General features: G+C 41.1%; 1 pseudogene; it reads left to right on the top strand.

The window, feature by feature from the left end:
* The first annotated feature begins 500 nt into the window (after positions 1–500).
* LOC111162196 lies at positions 501–18312 on the top strand (annotated as a pseudogene).
* The last annotated feature ends 1346 nt before the right edge of the window (positions 18313–19658 follow it).

Here is a 19658-nt window from a genome sequence, read left to right as displayed (position 1 = left end):
CCTCCAAGCAGGGAGGATAATAATGCCATAGACACATCTCCTTGGCCCCTAGTTAAGCATATCCAAACTCATGGGTAAATCTCACTTTTATAACTTGGAAGAGTTATTAAAAATATGTTCAAGTAGGGGCTCCTGTCTGGCTCAGTTGGAGGAGTGTGTGACTCTTGATCTTTGGGTCTTGGGTTTGAGCCCCGTGTTGGGTTTTAGGGATAACTAAAAATAAAAAAAAAATATATATATATACATATGCAAGTGGGTTACACTTTATGCAAATTAGGGTCCCTAGCAACTTCTCAAAAAATGCTGAGCGAATGGTTAAGAAAGTAAAATGCTGAATCTGGTGACAGCTAGTGGTTTTAGATTTTTACTTAATTAAAATTAAATTAGTGTTCAGTGGAATTTTGCCACCCATCATGTATTGTATGCAAACAGTGAATTTTAACCCCATTTTCCTTTTTTTTTTTTTAAACAAAAGGAAGAAGAATTCCTTTGCATGAAAAATGATACTTTTAAGGATCAAACTCATTGCTTGGGCATATTCTATGCTAACATTAGGGACTGAAACGCTAAATTCTGTCTTCAGTTTCTACTATGTGAAGCTTTTTTTATATCTGTACAAGATTTCAGAAGTGGCCTTTTACCAAGCCCAAGTGAGATGGAGCCCTCATTATCTTATCACCTAGGACAGAGTTTCTCCTTCCCCACAGGGGATTATTATGATTTTCCAAAGAGCTGATTCTTCACACAGCTGTCTTTTCAAGAAAAGGTTATCCATGTCCAAATCCTCTGTTCGAGGGCAAAGAAACTTTTAAAAAGATTGCCACTTAAAACATAAAAGCTTTAGAGTTTAAAGGGAAAGCTTTGGTTATCTGGAAAATCCACTTATATGGAACAATTAGAATTATTATTAAGATATTCTATGTCTTTGAGAAGGTCCGTGGTAATCACAAATTGGGTTGTAACTCATTACCAATTATGTGGTCAGGGTGTATAGAGTTAATGGTGTTAAAACTCTTATATTTTATAATATTACTCATTTATTACCACCAACGCGAACTTGACTTACTTAGTATTGTTTGGCATTTTGCAATGGCAAACATTGATATTTTAACCTTCCCTAATGGAATTGTGTAAAACTATGCCATGGCATATACACAAGCCATCATTCTCTGTAGAGCGTGGCCTTGTGTGCCTTAAAAAGAAGAAGAAGTCTAACATAACGATTGAAAGCACAGATTCTGAGGTCATCTGCCTTGGCTCAGATTGTGGCTCTGTCACTAACTAGCTAGGCAAATTGATCAACTTCTAGGGTCCTCAGTTTCATTTGTAAAGCAGGGATAATTGTAGTACCCACTTCATAGGATCATTTTAAGGATTTAATAAATTAATTGATGTAACTATTTGTACAATGCCTAAACACAAAGTGAATAGGCCTTGGCTTTTGGAGTGGTATTAACCTATCTGATTATGGATATTACAGGATGTACGCCCCCTACTGGTTCTGAAAGCAGTGAACTTTTGCCTCCCCCATGCCTCCCCCACCCCTTATAGTTTTGGTTATTTCACGTTAAAAGTTTGGGAGTCGGGGCGCCTGGGTGGCTCAGTGGGTTAAGCCGCTGCCTTCAGCTCAGGTCATGATCCCAGGGTCCTGGAATCGAGTCCCGCATCGGGCTCTCTGCTTGGCAGGGAGCCTGCTTCCTCCTCTCTCTCTGCCTACTTGTGATCTCTCTCTGTCAAATAAATAAATAAAAATCTTAAAAAAAAATAAAAACCACACTAAAATAATCCTGTGTTGTTGTTTGTTTGTTTGTTTTTTGTTCTCCTAGATGATTTTAATGATCTGGCATGCTCTTAATGACCTGACTGGGTATTTTCACAACAACTCTCAGGCTGACTGCTGTTCCAGTCCACGCAGTTCTGTGCCCCTTTATATTCAATAGGCTTCCTGCTTCCTTGGTTCCCTTGGAAATACTATCAAGAAGGTTGGCAGAGATTTTCACTAGACACAAAAGTCGCCTTCAGCTTATTAAAATTAGCCAAATGACATCACTAATAGGATCCACCAGTGTCCTTTCCTGTGGTCCCCTCTCCGATAACGTGGAAATTTTACTCAATTTTCAGGCTGTTGCTGTGGTCATGGCTCCTCTTGCCGTGGCCAGCCTTTACACTGGCATGTGCCACATGATCACTTGGAACCTACCAGAGAAGCCCCGAGGAAAACCTTTTCTCAGAGAGTGAGCAGGATCTCCCCTGGACCTCCATGGTCTCTATTGATGAGACAGATCTTGACTCAGCAAAACTTTTGCCTTTTTCTGATAATAAATTTCTTTCAAGTCTTCCATTTAACCTTCTCCAATAACTTCATGATGATCTTTGCCAATAGTCTCATTCCTAAGGACATTCTTCCCTCTTCCATAAGCAGTCTCATGTACAGGTCAGGCTTTATTTGCCCACAGGTATGTGATGATTCTCCCTGTAACTTCCCACAGGGATAAACGCTTAACTCTTACCTAGCTGAGGAAATTAAAAACCTGATTGTATCAGCAGTTTGTCAAAATGATACTGTAAGAGACCCGAAGACAATAGAGTCAATGATATTGCAATAATGTCAGGTGACAGATGGCAGCTAGACTTGTGCGTAAGTGTAGCATAATATAGAGACTTGTGAAATCACTAGGTGGTATACCTGACATTAATACAACATGTATGTCAACTGTATTTCAATTAGAAAAAAGAGAGAGAGGGGTGCCCTGGGTGGCACAGTCGGTTAAAGCCTCTGCCCTCGGCTCAGGTCATGATCCCAGAGTCCTAGGATCGAGCCCCGCATTGGGCTCTCTGCTCAGCAGGGAGTCTGCTTCTCCATCTCTCTCTGCCTGCCTCTCTGCCTACTTGTGATCTCTGTCTGTCAAATAAATAAATAAAATCTTTAAAAAAAGAGAGAGAGAGAGGGAGACCCAAAGATTCAGAGCCTCAGGTGTTATGTAAGATTCCATAGAAGCATAATGGAAACAAGAAATGAAAAGAGAAAAGAAAAGTGAACCTATGATATTTGAAACCTTTTAGCTTTTGAATTTTGTTCTCCTGAGCTTTCTCACTTAAACCGTAGCAGAGGTATGGCAGGAAATAAACAGCCGGTTTGCTTTACCCAGGCATTTAACCTTCCTGTAACCATTATAAGAAAGAAGGTTACTTGATCAAGAATTCTTGAAACCAGCTTTCAAAACACTTGGCTAAAAGACTGAGTCCTGGAATTCCAGAACGTTATTAAAATTCCACGCTCATGACCATTACTGGAAAGGGCATGTCCTGCTTCAAAAAGTTTACCAGCCTGCTGGGGTTTTTTTTTAACTCCATTTGGAGAGCTGATGAATCATATTGCTTTCCTTCACCTAAATATGTCACCCCAAAATATGACTTAACCTAGCCTATGATACAGGTTTTTCCGATTTTCATAATTAAATAAGTAAAATTCATTATCCTCTTCAGAGAATAAGTCATTCTAGACAGAAGAGTTTTTACTTCGTTTATGTGTTTACATGGTTTCAAAAATATTTAAACCATGTGGGATAGAAATAGTTCTAAAATATTTTAAGTGTCGCCACACTTTCTTATGCAAAGGACACAGGATACGCTGGCGTTTTCGAAGATTAGCTCGAGGCCTTGTCATGGCTTGGTTACTGTATATACCGTAATAATGGTAAGTCCCCTTGGGTGCTTACTGTGGGTCATGAACCATGCCAAGCCCATTGCTCATATTATCTCATGGAATCCTCACAACAACCACCTTCAAGGGAAAGACTCTTCTTGTCCTTACAGATGAGAAAAGATGAGAAAAGGTTCAGAGGCATCTGCCTTTAGAGCTATACGCTTTTAGATTCTGTCTCTAAAATGTACTGTGTTTACACGGTTTACTTAGCAGAGTAGACCAAATAGAGTATCATATTTAGCTTATCAGAATAGTCCCAGGTACTAGGTATGCATAGTGAAATGATGCTATTCCTTTAGGACAGTTAGAAGTCTGTCAAGCTGTTTGCTCCTATGTTCAATGACCCAGAATGGGGAACTGTTTGTGCTCTTATCTGTGTTATCAGATTCTAAGACATATGTACATTTTATTTTATTTTTTTTTAAAGATTTTATTTATTTATTTGACAGAGAGAGATCACAAGTAGGCAGAGAGGCAGGCAGAGAGAGAGGAAGAGAGGCAGGCAGAGAGAGAGGAAGGGAAGCAGGCTCCCTGCTGAGCAGAGAGCCCGATGCGGGACTCGATCCCAGGACCCTGAGATCATGACCCCAGCCGAAGGCAGCGGCTTAACCCACTGAGCCACCCAGGTGCCCCGACATATGTACATTTTAATATAAGCATATCTATAATATTTATCTTCTTATTTTTAATCATGTACTTGTCTAGAGTATCTCCTCTAAGTGAAAGAAAAAAGTTTGTTAAACTCTTATGTTAAAAATAAAAAGAGTAGGGGTGCCTGGGTGGCTCAGTGGGTTAAGCCTCTGCCTTCAGCTTGGGTTGTGATCTCAGGGTCTTGGGATTGAGCCCCTCATCAGGCTCTTTGCTCCGCGGGGAGCCTGCTTCCCCTCTCTGCCTCCTGTCTGCCTACTTGTGATCTCTGTCAAATAAATAAATAAAATCTTAAAAAAAAAAAAAAGAGTAGGGGTTTCTGGCTGGCTCAGTTGGTAGAGCATGTGACTCTTGATCTCAGTGTTATGTTCAAACCACATGTTGGGTGTGGAGCCTACTTAAAATTTAAAAAATAATAATAATAAATAAAAAATAATAAAGTAGATAGATTTTTTTTTCACAGCTTCATTGAGATGTAATTCACGTATACCATACAGTTCACCCATTTAAAATGTGCAGTTTGGGGTGCCTGAGTGGCTCAGTTAAGAATCCAACTCTTGGTTTCGGCTCAGGTCGTGATCTCAGGGTCGTAAGATGGAGCTCCACGCTGGGCTCCGTGCTCAGTGTAGAATCTATTTGGGATTCTCTCTTCTTTTCTGCCCTTCCCCCTACTCATGTTTTCTCTCTCTGTGACTCTTCCACATCTCATTCCCCTCAGAGAGGCAGGATAGTAAATGGGTTAAGAGCATGGAGTCTGCCAGAGAGTAGTTCTGCGCTCCTCTTACTAGCTGTGTGACCCAGGGTAAGTTACTCAACCATTCTGTGCCTCAGTTTCCTCATCTGTAACATGAGAATAAAAATAGTGCCCAATGAATAGAATTATTATGAGGATTAAGTGACTCAAAATATACAAAGTACTTAAAATGGTTCCTGGCACAAACTAAACCCTCTAGAAATGGTAGTTTTTTTTTTTTTTAATTAAGACTCGATTACGGCAAGTATTTTACTAGATTTCCACTGCAAGAACACACTGACTTTATCTGTTTTGCTTTAGGCTTCTTTGGCATAGGTTTGCCAACATTTATGCTGAGACACACTGTTCACAAACTCCTACTCAATAAGCATGAATGGAGAGCCAAAACTCTCAGTTTGTAGAAGACTTTATTTTAGTAAGTGAAAAAGCATTCTCTCCCATCATTTTTATCATTTATATCATTGGCTCATATCTTTTTATATATTTTTATACATTGGACATATAATAATAGCTAGCAATTGAGTAGCTTATATGTTGAGTGTGTGCTAGATGAGAGAGAGAGACAGAGACAGAGAGATGGTGAGAGGCAGAGACACACAGAGAGAGTGTTTGTTGGAGAAAATGTCCCTTACAATAAAGTAACTTGTCTATGATCACACAGCTGGTAAAGTGGAAAAGCTGGATTCAAACCAAGGGACATCTGATTTCAGAATCTTGCCCTTTCCACTCTGTCACATATTTTTTATATTATTATAATTTCTTGTGTTTTATGCATTCATGCATTAGAGACCGAGAACAAGAGGTTTCATTCCAATATGTGGAAATGTGTGATTTTACAATATTATTCTTATAGGGAGGACTATAATGGGACTTGCTGGGGTGTTCTATGTATTTTCTCTTACAGAACTCTAAGAAATAACTTGGATCACATCAGTTACTGAGCCGTTCATTGTCTTTAGTATCTAGAAAATGAGCTCTTGTTCCTTGAAAGTAGAGAAGTAAGCCAAAAAGTTAGTCAGAGGTAAAAAACACTTTTGTTTATTACAGTACATTTCTATTCTACTTACATCACTCAAAATTCTCATGTAATATATGTACATTTGGTTAATGAAAACTTTTCAAGGCTAAACAATGTACTCTTTTTTTTTTAAGATTTTATTTATTTATTTGACAGACAGAGATAACAAGTAGGCAGAGAGGCAGGCAGAGAGAGAGGAGGAAGCAGGCTCCCTGCTGAGCAGAGAGCCTGATGGATGCGGGGCTCCATCCCAGGACTCTGGGATCATGACCTGAGTCGAAGGCAGAGGCTTTAACCCACTGAGCCACCCAGGCGCCCCAACAATGTACTTTTTTTTTTTTTTAAAGATTTTTTATTTATTTATTTGTCAGAGAGAGAGAGAGAGGGAGAGAGAGCAAGCACAGGCAGACAGAATGGCAGGCAGAGGCAGAGGGAGAAGCAGGCTCCCTGATGAGCAAGGAGCCCGATGTGGGACTCGATCCCAGGACGCTGGGATCATGACCTGAGCCGAAGGCAGCCGCTTAACCAACTGAGCCACCCAGGCGTCCCAACAATGTACTTTTTAATTGAAAACAAAGAATATCTTCAGACACTTGTTAATGTACTTACGTATATTTAGCACAAACTTTTCAATCTAGAACAATGAACTTTTTCAATGATAGCTTGAAATGCAGAAAAAAATGTTAAGTCTGAGCTCTCAACATGAGCCTATTAGAATTATGAAACTATGTAAGATTAGGCAAAAAGCAAAACCCAAAGAAATGTAGATAGAATCATAAACTATTGTTTATGGTACTCAATTTTAGGATTAAAAAGTACATTCAGCTATATAAAAGTAAGAACAATAGTGAAATATATATTCACTTATTCAATAAAAATTTGTTTTATCTACTGTATGCTGAGTGAATTCTGGGCTTTAACCCCAAATCTTCAAATCTGGATTTATATTAGATTTTAGTTGGACCTTTCGCATCACCATAAAGCAATGTTGATTGTTTCTCTCTCTCTCTTTTTTAAGATTTATTTGTTTATTTTAGAGAGAGTGTGCATGTGGTGTGGGGGAGGGGCAAAGAGAGAGGGAGAGGGGATGTAGACTGCCCACTGAGTGCGGAGCCCATCTCGGGGCTCCATCTCAGAGATCATGACCTGAGCAGAAATCAAAAGCCAGACACTGAACAGACTGAGCCACCCAGGTGTCCCATACCGATTGTTTCTAAGCAATGGATTCTTTCATATGGTTGGTTTTAGTAAAATATCTTCATATTAGTGTGAAAATGAAAATGTAGGAAACCTTTTTCGGGTTTGTTCGTTTTATAGGAGATAATGGCTGTTCCTTTGTTATTACAGAATATTACTATCCTTAGTCAATTTTTATGGATATATATGAGTAATAGCATTTCTGGTCACAATAGACAATATTACTTGTGCGTTTCGACTGATACTACAATTCAGAAGCAAATTTATATTTTTGCTGAGAACATTTACTTTGTCATCAGCAAGAGTACACCTAATTCATGGTGTTCTTTCTTAACACTATGTCACCCTGTTTCCATTTCAGTGCCTTGTACTTATCAGTCAGTCCTGGTGGAAGAAGTTTGGTTATTATAAAACTATCTTAATTTCTTACTACCTAGAAGGAGCAGCCTCCATTGTCCCGTTATATCTCAGACAACAATATTATTACTTTTTGGCTCTTTATCTCACTTTTATCATGTAAGTAAGTGCCTGTGCCAATCCCCAAATTACACTAGTCTTGCCATTCACCATTTCAAGGAGTGAAACATTTTTGATCTGAATTGTGTTGAATATTCATTTCTAGGCAGTTAGTGTACCTTTCTTCCAAATTGTCTGAATGTTCACGGCTGCTTTTTTTTTTAAAGATTTTATTTATTTATTTGGCAGACAGAGATCACAAGCAGGCAGAGAGGTAGGCAGAGAGAGAGGAAGGGAAGCAGACTTCCTGCTGAGCAGAGAGCCCAATGCGGGGTTCGATCCCAGGACCCTGGAATCATGGCCCGAGCTGAAGGCAGAGGCTTTAACCCATTGAGCCACCCAGGCGCCCCTGCTTTTTTTGTTTTAAAAGATTTTATTGGGGTGCCTGGGTGGCTCAGTCGGTTAGGCCACTCAGTCAGTTAGGCTGCTGCTGTTGGCCCAGGTCGTGGACCCAGGGTCCTGGGATTGAGCCCCACAGTGGAGAGCCTGCTTCTTCCTCTCCCTCTGTCTGCCACTCTGCCTACTTGTGCTCTCTTTCTCCCTGTCAAATAAATAAATAAAATCTTTTTAAAATTATTTAGTTATTTATTTGACAAAGAAAGAGCAGAAGCAGGCAGAATAGCAGGCAGAGGGAGAAGGGAGAAATAGGCTGCCTGCCGAGCAAGGAGCCTGACACAGGGCTCGATCCCAGGACTCTGAGACCATGGCCTGAGCCCAAGGCAGTCGCTTAACCAACTGAGTCACCCAGGAGTCCCAAATAAATAAAATCTTAAAAAAAAAAAAAAAAGGAGCAAAGAACTCTAAAAAAAGAAAAAAAGATTTTATTTATTTTTTTGGAAGAGAGAGAGTGCACAAGCAGGGGGAGCAACAGGCAGAGGGAGAAGCAAGCTCCCAGCTGAACGAGGAGCCTGATAATGGGACTCAATTACATGACCCTGGAATCGTGGCCCAAGCCTGAGCCATCCAGGTGTCCCTGCAATTTTTTTTTTTTTTTTTTTTTTTTAGAGGTGGCAGGGGTAGAGGGAGAGAGAGAATCTTAAACTGGCTCCATGCCCAGCACAGAGCCTGACACAGGGCTCAATCTCAGGACCCTGAGATCATGACCCGAGCTGAAACCAAGAGTCAGATGCTTAACCATCTGAGCCACCGAGGCACTCTTCATGGCTTCTTTTTTGAAGTTATTTCATACATTAGATTGTGTAGTAAAATTCCTCTTTTTAACCTATTAATGTGCATCATTTAGTAAATGCTGCTGCCAGATAAGGATCTTGCCCCCAAAATATGTTCTTTGCCTTTGTCCCCATCTTGGAAAATGGCTCTATAGTCTGCTTAGGCATCCAAGTCATCAAATTTGTCTTTGTCTTCTCCTTTCTTCTCTGTCTCCTACAATCAATATGCTATTAGTTTATTAGTAGTTTTATTTTCCTAATATGTCCTGAATCCATCCCTTCTCTGCTCCCATTGCCATCCCTTTAGCTCAGGTCCTCATCATCTCTTATGTAGAGTAGTAGATGGCCTCCCAGATGGTCCCGCTGTCTGTAGTCTCCAGTCCCTCCAACCCCTTCGTCCACACTGCTCCTAGAAGAACAGGGCATTCCTTTGCTTAACAATCTTAAGTGGCTTTTCATTGCTCTCAAGATAGAGTCCAAATGATGACACATGAGGTCTTTTGTTATATAGTCACTGTTCACATGTTCATCCTCATTTTTTATTACTCTTTCAGTGTCACTTTACTCCACAGCAAACAGGAATCCTTTGTAGTTCCCAGTTCAAATACCTCATGTCAATATGCAGCATTCTGTGCCCAGAAAGCTGTTCACCATTTCCTGCCTGGCTCTCTCCTGGTGTTTCTGAAGGCTACAGCTCAGGGATGTGCTTCTCTGATGTGCTTCTCTGTCCTCCTCTGGTTTAGGGGTGCCTCCTACATGACTCCCATGCCCTCTGCTTATCTGTGCTGTAGGGTTTACCCCCCTGCCTGTGACTGTCTGTGGCCTCCACTGGACTGAGCTTATTGTGAGTAGGGTCTCTTCTTTTATCACCCTGGCTGCATTATCTACTTCAGTTCCTACAAATAGTTGATCCTTGGAAAATGTGTTTTGGGTGGATAAATGAATAATCCTACCCCAGGTCTCTGCTGGAACAATTTGAGAAAATTTTCATGAAGATTTATTTGTATTTTGAATAAATTGGTAGTGGAGAGTAGAATAACACTCAAAGGATTGAATTGCTGCAGAATTTCATGACATTAGAATTTCGTATAGGTAACTATTCTATAAGTATATAATGGTGGCCCTGCCTATATCATATTTAAAATGACATTTTTTAAAGCTTTTATTTTTTAAGTAAACTCTACACCCAACATGAGGCTTGAAGTCACAGCCCTGAGATCAAGAGTGGCATGCTCTACTGACTGAGCCAGCCAGGCACCCCCTTAAAATGACATCTTTTTTTAAAAGATTTTATTTATTTGACAGAGAGAGATCACAAGTAGACAGAGAGGCATGCAGAGAGAGAGAGAGAGAGGGAAGCAGTCTCCCCACTGAGCAGAGAGCCCGATGTGGGACTTGATCCCAGGATCCTGAGATCATGACCTGAGCCGAAGGCAGTGGCTTAACCCACTGAGCCACCCAGGCGCCCCTTAAAATGACATTTTTATAGTGATTTTTAGAATGAAGATTTTTTTTAAATTAACATATATGTATTATTAGCCCCAGGGGTACAGGTCTGTGAATCTCTAGGTTTACACACTTTATAGCACATACCTTCCCCCAACGTCCATAACCCCACCACCCTCTCCCTACACCCCTCCCCCTGGCAACCCTCGGTTTGTTTTGTGAGATTAAGAGTCTCTTGTGGTTTATGTCCCTCCTGATCCCATCTTGTTTCATTTATAGAATGAAGACTTTTTGTCTTTTTTTTTTTTACTTAAACTATTCCCCCATTTTCATTCTCCTATCATAATTAAAATGTTATATGTTCTTTTATATTAATTTATTCTATTCTTGATATCAAGAGAAAAATGTCTGATTAATTTCCCTGGCCTGTTTTGTTCTTCAGAATCTGCCCATAGTTTAATCAGATTAAACGAGAAGGTAGTAATTTGGGAATGAAGAAAAAGCATAAAAACCATTTTTAAAAGATTTTTATTTATTTATTTGACAGACAGAGATCAGAAGTAGGCAGAGAGGCAGGCAGAGAGAGAGAGGGAAGCAGGCTCCCTGCTGAGCAGAGAGCCCCATGCGGGACTCGATCCCACGACCTTGAGATCATGACCTGAGCCAAAGGCAGAGGCTTTAACCCACTGAGCCACCCAGGCGCCCCTAAAAACCATTTTTAAAAAGCAGACTTAACTATAGAGAATAAGTGATGATTGGGAGTAGATTGGGGAGGGGAGTTGAATGGGGATTGAGGAGGATACTTGCTGTGATGAGCACCAGGGATTGTGTGGAAATGTTGAATCACTAAATTATATACCCAAACTAATATTAATTACACTGTATGTTAACTCACTGGAATTTAAAAACTAAAAAACAAAAAACCCATTTTTTAAAATCCCAAGCAACAGTAGTTATTTCATACTTATTTATTTTTATTTTTATTTTTATTTTTATTTTTTCAAAGATTCTATTTATTTATTTGACAGACAGAGGTCACAAATAGGCAAGAGAGGCAGGCAGAGAGAGAGGAGGAAGCAGGCTCTCCGCAGAGCAGAGAGCCCGATGTGGGGCTCGATTCCAGGACCCTGGGATCACGACCTGAGCGGAAAGCAGAGGCCTTAACCCACTGAGCCACCCAGGCGCCCCTATTTTTATTTTTAAAAAAGATTTTAGGGGCGCCCGGGTGGCTCAGCTGGTTAAGCGGCTGCCTTCGGCTCGGGTCATGATTCCAGGGTCCTGGGATCAAGCCCCGCATCAGTCTCCCTGCTCAGCAGAGAGCCTGCTTCTCTCTCTCCCCCTCTCCCTGCCGCTCTGCTTACTTGTGCTCTCTCTCTAGCTCTCTGTCAAATAAATAAATAAAATATTTTTTAAAAGATTTTATTTATTTATTTGACACACACAGAGAGAGAGAAAGCACAAGAGGAAGGAGCAGAAAAGGGAGAAGCTGACTCCCCACTGAGCAGGGAGCCCCATGAGGGACTCCATCCCAGAAGCCTGGGATCATGACATGAGCCGAAGGCAGATGCTTAGCCAACTGAGGCGCCCCAGTTATTTCATTTTTAAAAGAGAATTATAGGGGCGCCTGGGTGGCTCAGTGGGTTAAAGCCTCTGCCTTCGGCTTGGGTCATGGTCCCGGGGTCCTGGGATCAAGCCCCACATCGGGCTCTCTGCTCAGCGGGGAGCCTGCTTCCTTCTCTCTCTCTCTCTGCCTGCCTCTCTGCCTGCTTGTGATCTCTCTCTGTCAAATAAATAAATAAAATCTTTAAAAAAAGAGAGAATTATGTATTCATAGATAAGGATAGAAAGGTGTGCCTCGGGGCACCTGGGTGGCTCAGTGGGTTAAGCCTCCGCCTTCGGCTCAGGTCATGATCTCAGGGTCCTGGGATCGAGTCCCGCATCGGGCTTTCTGCTCGGCGGGGAGCCTGCTTCCCCCTCTCTCTCTGCCTGCCTCTCTGCCTACTTGTGATCTCTCTCTGTGAAATAAATAAATAAAATCTTTAAAAAAAAAAAAAGAAAGGTGTGCCTCATATCTTTACGTTTATAGTACAGTAGACCCTTGCACAACCCAAGTTTGAACAGTACCGGTCCACTTATAGGAGGACTTTTTTGAATAAATATAGTACAGTACTCTAAATGTATTTTCTCTTCCTTCTGATGACTTTATTTTTAAAAAAGATTTTATTTATTTATTTGAGAGAGAGACAGAGATAACGAGAGAGCCCAAGTAGGGAGGAGAAGGAGAAACAGGCTTCCCATGGAGCAGGGAGCTTGATGGGGGGCTCGATCTCAGGACCGTGGGATCATGACCTGAGCTGAAGGCAGACGCTTAACTGACTGAGCCATCCAGGCACCCCATAATGATTTTTTTAATTAACACTTTCTTTTTTCTAGCTTATTTTATTATAAGAATATAGTATATAATACATATAATACACAGAATATGTGTTAACTGTTTTGTGATATTGGCAAGACTTCCAGTCAGCAGTAGGCTCTTAGTAATTAAGATTTGGGGGAGGCAAAAGGTATATGGGAATTTTCCACTGCCTGGGGGGTCGGCACCCCAAACCCCCATATTGTTCAAGAGTCAGACTGAACTACATTATTTCATTTTTCTTTCTAACAAATTTTCGACTTTCATTTGATGTTTTTTTTTTTAAAACAAAATCTTTGCCTCCTAGTTATATGCATATTTCATATGTATATTTTAGAATGGCTTCTAGGGTGATTGTGCAAGTCGTTTTTTTTTTTTTTCGCTTCTTTAACCTGCCACTAGCTGACATGGTGGATGCAGATTTACTGAAGTTCAATTGGCAGTAAGTACATTTTTTCAAATATTAGCTATATCACATATTAGAATATCACATGGAGGCAGGACCTATCAGAGTCTGCCTGTTATATTGCCACTAGCCATCACGTATCTAAGAGACAATCGTAAGAGGCATCATTGGGAATTAGAGAACAGAACATAATAGGATATTCATGATAGTTTGCCCTGGGCAACTCCCCCCCCCCACCCCGCGTTAGGGAAAGTTAGGACATCCTAACTTTTTATCCCTTAGGTTCACACAGCCGATGCTACAACAGGATTAGATCTCAGAAACCAAAGTGAAATCTCAGATAGCTTTATGTTCTACCTATTGCAGTATCACTTAGTGCCCTGGATGTTAAGGCAAAGTGGCTTTTGCTCTGTGACATTGTAAGAATTAAGATTAAAAACAAAAAAAGGTCCACCTCATCTTTTTTTACTTGAGAAGTCATAAGCTGCTGCTGGTGAGAGGTTTTGTTCTTTGGTCTGGTTTTAAGCTATAAAATTCACTTGGTTGGTAAATGTTTTCTGACATGTACCCTATTTTACAGATGAGAGAGGAATGTTATTTTAACACAGGTACATCCTTTATCAACTCTGTGGAAACATTCAGACTGCATGGCCTCTTTTTTTTTTTTAAGATTTTATTTATTTATGGACAGAGAGAGAGATCACAAGTAGGCAGAGAGGCAGGCAGGGTGGGGGGAAGCAGGGTCCCCTCTGAGCCGAGAGCCTGACGTGGGGCTCGATCCCAGGACCCTGGGACCACGACCTGAGCCGAAGGCAGAGGCCCCAACCCACTGAGCCACCCAGGTGCCCCACCTCTTTTTTTTTTTTTTTTTAATGAAATTTATATTGAGGAAAGTTTTGCCAAACCAGCTTTATATAATTCCTTTCTGTTTCAGGGTTTTGTTACTAAGTTATGTTTGGGTGATAAGCAAGATGGTGAGTTCCTTCAAGAGCAGGACCATGTTTTCACCAGTGTCTAGAAAAGTGACTGGCTCAAATCACTTTTTTTAAATGAGTAATTTAGGGGTGCCTGGGTGACTCAGTGGGTTAAGCCTCTGCCTTTGGCTCAGGCCATGATCTCAGGGTCCTGGGATCGAGTCCCACATCGGGCTCTCTGCTCAGCAGGGAGCCTGCTTCCTCTCTCTGCCTACTTGTGATCTCTGTCTGTCAAATAAAAGAAATAAAAATCTTTAAAAGATGGTTCCCTCCCTCTACTCCCCCCCACTTTAAAAAATGAGTAATTGAGGGACGCCTGGGTGGCTCAGTTGGTTAAGCAGCTGCCTTCGGCTCAGGTCATGATCCCAGCGTCCTGGGATCGAGTCCCACATCGGGCTCCTTGCTCATCAGGGAGCCTGCTTCTCCCTCTGCCTCTGCCTGCCATTCTGTCTGCCTGTGCTTGCTCTCTCTCCGTCTCTCTCTCTGACAAATAAATAAAATCTTTAAAAAAAAAATAAAATAAAATAAAAAAAATGAGTAATTGAATAAGAAGAAATTTCAGAAGACATCTTACAACTCTCAAATTCTTTTAAAAATTATTTACTTATTTATGTATTTATTTGCCAGAGAGAGAGAGAGAGCAGAAGCAGGGGGAACAGCAGAGGGAGAACCAGACTCCCCACTGAGCAGGAAGCTCAACCTGGGGCTCCATCCCAGGACCCTGGGATCATGAGCTAAGCAGAAGGCAGACACTTTAACTGACTGAGCCACCCAGACGCCCCTCTCAAATTCTTTTTGAATGAGACTGGAGACAAGTAAATAAAATGTCTCAAACAGTTGGGAAGAAAAGAACACCAACATTTACCACACCCCAATGTGTACAAGCATTATATGGCTTTTGCTCATTCAAGTGTCACCCCAGCCTTGTGTGGTAGATATTCAAATATGTGCTGATTGCCTCCGATGTGTCAGGCATTGTGGTAAATGCTGGAGATACAATATAGGAGGCCTGGTAACAGATCCCTCTAAAATACACTCTCCTCTCTTTTTTTAATTTTTAATTAAAAAAAAAGATTTTATTTATTTATTATTTATTTTATTTTAGAGGAAGAGCACACAAGCAGGGGCAGGGTAGTGAGCAGAGGGAGAAAGAATTCCTAGTGGACTTCATGCTGAGTGCAGAGCCCAATGTGGGGCTTGATCTAACAACCCTGAGATCATGACCTGAGCCCAAACCAGGATTTGGACGCTCAACGAACTGAGCCACCCAGGTGCCCTTTTAACTTTTAAAGTAATCTCTGCACCCAATGTGGGGTTCAAACTCACGACCCTGAGATCAAGGCTTGCATGCTCCTACAACTGAGCCAGCCAGGTGATTCTAAAACACACTCTATGTACATGGTGTGTTGCAGGCTTTTGACAAGTGGCCAGTCTGGAGGGTACCTGTGCTTTCTTGGTAGCATAAGTTGTATCCTTATTTTATGATCCTGGGGTCCTGGGATTGAGTCCCACTTTGGGCTCCTTGCTCAGCCTGCTTCTCCCTCTGCCTCTGCCTGCCACTCCCCCTGCTTGTGTGCTCTCTATGACAAATAAGTAAAGTCTTCATAAAAAAATAAGTTGGGGGCGCCTGGGTGGCTCAGTGGGTTAAAACCTCCGCCTTCAGCTCAGGTTGTGGTCTCGGGGTCCTGGGATGGAGCCCAGCGTTGGGCTCTCTGCTTAGCAGGGAGCCTGCTTCCTCCTCTCTCTCTGCCTGCCTCTCTGCCTACTTGTGATCTCTGGTGTCAAATAAATAAATAAAATCTTAAAAAAAATAAGTTGTATCCTTAACAAGAGTTAGTGCTTTTTGTTTCAAACCTATTAATGTCAGCTGCAAATGTTATTACAACGACAGCATTTAATCGCTTAGGAACTATAAGGGTGAGATGAAAGTTATTTCTATGAAAACTAAGTTGAATGCTTTATAAAGATTTGACAAAGGTAAGATGTAAAAAAAAAGAACAAAACTCTCAGGTCTGATGTGATGAGAGCTATAAATGTCTTGGGGGAAAGTCATAAAAACCTAAAGCTATTGTGTACTCAGATTGCCTTGTAAACAACTTTAGGTTCTCTCTATAACTGGCAGTAGAAATTGTAGATCATGTAATATGGATACTGTCCTTGGAAGAAAGATGGTACAGTACTTTCACCTGTGGGCCCACACTCAAAGAAAAAAAACCCAAAGAAAAGATCAATGAATGAGTACATTTCACCAAAAACAGAGTAGTTAACATCTTTGCTTCTAAAAAGTATTGTTTTTCTCTAGCCAACTGTTGATTGTCCTGATCAAGTCAGATAAGGACTTAATACAATGGGGACACCTGGGTGGCTCACTTGGTTAAGCAACTGCCTTCATTCAGCTCATGTCATGATCCCAGGGTCTTGGGATTGAGCCTGGAGTTGGGCTTCCTGCTCTGCTGGGAGCCTGCTTCTCCCTCTGCCTCTGCCTGCCACTTCCCCTGCTTGTGCTCTCTCCCTCCCTGTCTCTGTCAAATAAATGAATAAAACCTTAAAAAAAAAAAAGAACTTAATACAATGAGCCAAAACAGATGTAGCCCTTACCCTGTGGCACTGACAGCCTAGTGGGGGAGAGAGACAATAATTGTATTACAATATTATCATATGGCCATAATTATCCTCATTTTGAAGAAACTGAAACTCATGAGAGGGTTAGCCTTCCCAAGGTAATATAACCATCAGATTGAAGGACTGGGAGTGAAACCCAAGTTCTTCCTATCAAATCAGACTTCCTCCTATTCTCTTGCCTCATCTTTCTTCCCTTTCTTTTTCTTTCTCCTTCTCCCCCTTTTCTTGCCTTTTCTTCTCTTTCTCCTCCTTGGTTACAAGGTTTCCACTATTAGTGAGAATATGACAGGGTTTCAGTTTATCCAGTCAATGCACTGAATTTTCGATTTTTTTTATATGACATAACTTAATTATCAAAAATGATATGGCAAAGGGGCACCTGGATGGCTCAATGGGTTAAGTCTCTGCCTTCAGCTCAGGTCATGATCTCTGGGTCCTGGGATTGAGCCCCAAGTCGGGCTCCCTGCTCAGCAGGGATCTCTGTCTTGTGATCTCTGTCTGTCAAATAAACAAATAAAATATTTTAGAAAAAAATGATATGGTGGGGATCTCTGTCTTGTGATCTCTGTCTGTCAAATAAACAAACAAACAAACAAATAAAATATTTTAGGAAAAAATGATATGGTGGGATCTCTGTCAAATAAATAAATAAATAAACAAATAAATAAAATATTTTAGAAAAAATGATATGGCAGGATTCTTACTTAGAACACATTTAAGTAACCCTTCATGAAAACTGGGCTAAGAAACTTAAGTGTGAATCCTAGCTCTACTACTTACACCTTTGTCAAAACCCACAGAACGTAGAACACCAAGAGTGAACCCAAACATAAACCATGCGCTTTGGGTGATGGTGAATGTCAGGGTGACCATGGACAAGTTCATCTCTTCTTCCATCTTTGAAATAGGAGTGATAATATCTTCCTCATAAGATTGTTGTGGGTTTCACAACTTTTTAAAAAAGTATTCTCCCGCCCAATGTGATGCTTGAACTCATGGACTGAGCCAGCCAGGGACCCCTGTTGTGGGGTTTAAATGACATAACACAGGACAGGGTACATACAGCTCTCACTTCTCAAGTATTTGAGAGCCTAGCTGTGTCTTTGATCTGTTTCTTCCTTGAAAGAGCTTGGTTCTTCTATCTCTAGAACCACTGTCACTGAGAGGTTAATATGCTATAACTACTATACTATTTTTATGATTGTCTGGTTAGGGTCAAGGAGGACCTAAATGACGAAAAGGTCCTTGATATACATATACATATATACACATATGCACTGTGTGATACAGACCCATGCTATCTTTGTTTATTTCAGGTCACCCCTTTTCTCAATGGTTTTTGGCATCCATGATTTGTTTACAAAACCTGTTCAGTCTTTAGCTTCAGTGATGATACTCTCTAAGCTAAAAGAGTATGGATATGGAAACCCAGACAAAAGGTAGAGTAAAAATGCCTTTGAAATAATGTAAAGGAAATATGAAAGGAAACTCAGCCTTTTACATTGATTACTGGGCAATTATCTTGGACTTTGGATATTATTAGTTATTAATTCTCAGATCTTGAATAAGCCAAAATAGGGAGTATTAATGTCAAAGACATTTTCACAGGAGTATCTGTAAGGATGTTCTTTAATGGATGCTACAAATGTCTATATAATTCACACGGAACTACATATTGATTGTTTTTATCTTTTTATCGAAGTCATTTATTCACAAATGTTTCTGAGGGCATGCTATTTTCTGTCAGTTTTAAAGGTGTTGGGGATACAAGATGAATTAGGAGCCTCCAAGGAGCCCCACAGATTAAAACACTGAGATACACGCTCTACCAGAAGCATAAAATGGGGCACTGTGGTAGTACAGAGAAGAGATTCCTCCTTCAGTCTCACTGGAGCAAGGAGCACCTCTGAGAAGAGAGGGTTCCTGAGCTGAATTTTGAAGGTTGAGTTGGATTTCCCCTACTGAACCCTGAAGAACATCATTCCAGGTGGAGAAAACAGCATGGAAAATGTCTGGAAGCACAAGAGAACTCTTAATAAGATATTCATTTATTCACTCAACAAACGTCATTGACAGCCTGCCATGTCCTGTGCTCTGGGATAGCGTAGAGTGAACGGCAGTGAACAAACCAACAGAGGTCCCTGCCCTCATAGACTGAGTTCTAAGAGGAGATAAGCAGATGAAAAATTAAATGAAATACATAGTATGTTAGCTGGCAATAAGTTTTTTGGTGAAAAATAAGAGGAATAAGAAAGGTTGGGGAAAGCTGCATTTTTGATTAGAGTGATGGAAGTTCCCAGGAGGTGACTTTTTTTTTTTTTTTTAAGCTTTTTTTTTTTTTTAAGATTTTATTTATTTGTCAGAGAGAGAGAGGGAGAGAGAGCGAGCACAGGCAGACAGAATGGGGCAGAGGCAGAGGGAGAAGCAGGCTCCCTGACGAGCAAGGAGCCCGATGTGGGACTCGATCCCAGGACGCTGGGATCATGACCTGAGCCGAAGGCAGCTGCTTAACCAACTGAGCCACCCAGGCGTCCCTTTTTTTTTAAAGATTTTATTTATTTGACAGAGAGAGACACATTGAAAGCAGGAACACAAACAGGGGGACTGGGAGAGGGAAAGCAAGCTTCCCACCGAGCAGGGAGCCCAATGTGGGGCTCAATCCCCGGAGCCTGGGATCATGACCTGAGCCAAAGGCAGACACTTAAGCGACTGAGCCACACAGGGGTCCTAGGAAGTGACATTTGGGTGAATGCAGGGAGTTGGGAGGACACCATGGAGGCTCTCCGGGG

The sequence above is a fragment of the Enhydra lutris genome, unplaced genomic scaffold (assembly GCF_002288905.1).
Source record: "Enhydra lutris kenyoni isolate GAN:26980312 unplaced genomic scaffold, ASM228890v2 scaffoldscaffold90, whole genome shotgun sequence".
NCBI classification, from domain to species: domain Eukaryota; kingdom Metazoa; phylum Chordata; class Mammalia; order Carnivora; family Mustelidae; genus Enhydra; species Enhydra lutris.
The sequence above is the reverse complement of the archived record's forward strand: the minus strand, read 5'-3'. Positions and strand labels throughout refer to the sequence as shown.